The 1377-nt window shown below is 43.6% G+C and overlaps 1 protein-coding gene across 2 annotated transcripts in view; it reads left to right on the forward strand.

The window, feature by feature from the left end:
• The window catches only part of LOC103462342 (zinc finger protein 585A-like), a 12575-nt gene that overhangs the window by 929 nt on the left and 10269 nt on the right, over positions 1–1377 (forward strand). The gene's annotated exons all lie outside the window — the stretch shown is intronic.

The raw sequence follows: 1377 nt of genomic DNA on the forward strand, positions 1-1377 counted from the left end.
CGACCAGAGTCAGAGCGTTTGGGCAGTGGGCGAGAGGAGATGAGTAGAGCTTGTGGGTCTTAAGTCTAGTTTAGACGGCAAGATTTAAGAATGTCGGCCGATTCTCCAAACCTCTTTGGCCACAGAGCTGATAAAAAGTACAACAGGTTTGATCGGTTCGTGTTCAGCCACAAGGCAGGAGCTACACGAACCGATTCCAGTCACGAACATCGCGATTCCAGAGGATAATCCACAAAACCCCCAACATAGCATACGGGAATTTAGAATAACTAAACACGGATGACGATGTAGAAGCAATAGTGATAGTTTGTGGAGTCATTTTAAGAGATAAAAGTTGTAAGAAAAAGAAAAGGCGGTGGATAAAAGACGACGGGTTCCAAGTCAGGGAAAACCCCACAGGCTGCGATAAAAGGGCCAAGACTGTAGGAGACAAGACTTCTGTCTCGTACAGCAGTGGTCCCCAACCTTATTATTACCGCGGAGGTTGTGAACCGTCAGATAAGGCTTCTGCATGTTGGTGTTCCCACTAAATACTGAATATGCCCAATTTGGGTTGCTTGGCCCTTTTATCGCAGCCTGTGGGTTTTTCCCTGACTGGGATCGAGAATACAACCTGTTGAATGTGACAGGTAGCCAATCAGAAAGCGCGGTGACGTAAGAACAGAGGGGAATCCCAAACAGCTGACATATCGTGCAACTGAGAGTCCGATGGATATCGGAGATGATATGTGGAAATGTTTATTAAATCTAAAGGTCATTATTATGTTTATTCAGTTAAAAATGTTAACTATGAAAAAACATATTCAACTCCAAATCATAGTGCAGCAAATAGAGCGGCTGCTTCTGTCGTCTTTTAACCACCGCCTTTTCTTTTTATTACATCTTTTATCTCTTAAAATAACTCCACAAACTATCACTATTGCTTCTACATGGTCATCAGTGTTTGGTTATTCTAAATTCCCGTATGCTATGTTGGGGGTTTTGTGGATTATCCTCTGGAATCGCGATGTTCGTGACTGGAATCGGTTCGTGTAGCTCCTGCCTTGTGGCTGAACACGAACCGATCAAACCTGTTGTACTTTTTATCAGCTCTGTGGCCAAAGAGGTTTGGAGAATCGGCCGACATTCTTAAATCTTGCCGTCTAAACTAGACTTAAGACCCACAAGCTCTACTCATCTCCTCTCGCCCACTGCCCAAACGCTCTGACTCTGGTCGCTATGGTAGCGTTTACATATCCCTTCAAAATAAAATAGATGCGCCACAAAAACAAACATTTTATTTTTGTGAACATTTTAACTCACAATAATGACTAACAGGAGCCCTGAGCTTGTATCTCTGCAACGAGACGGTTCCATCTGGGAGTGATGAGAGACAAT

Source organism: Poecilia reticulata, linkage group LG1 (assembly GCF_000633615.1).
Source record: "Poecilia reticulata strain Guanapo linkage group LG1, Guppy_female_1.0+MT, whole genome shotgun sequence".
Classification (NCBI taxonomy): domain Eukaryota; kingdom Metazoa; phylum Chordata; class Actinopteri; order Cyprinodontiformes; family Poeciliidae; genus Poecilia; species Poecilia reticulata.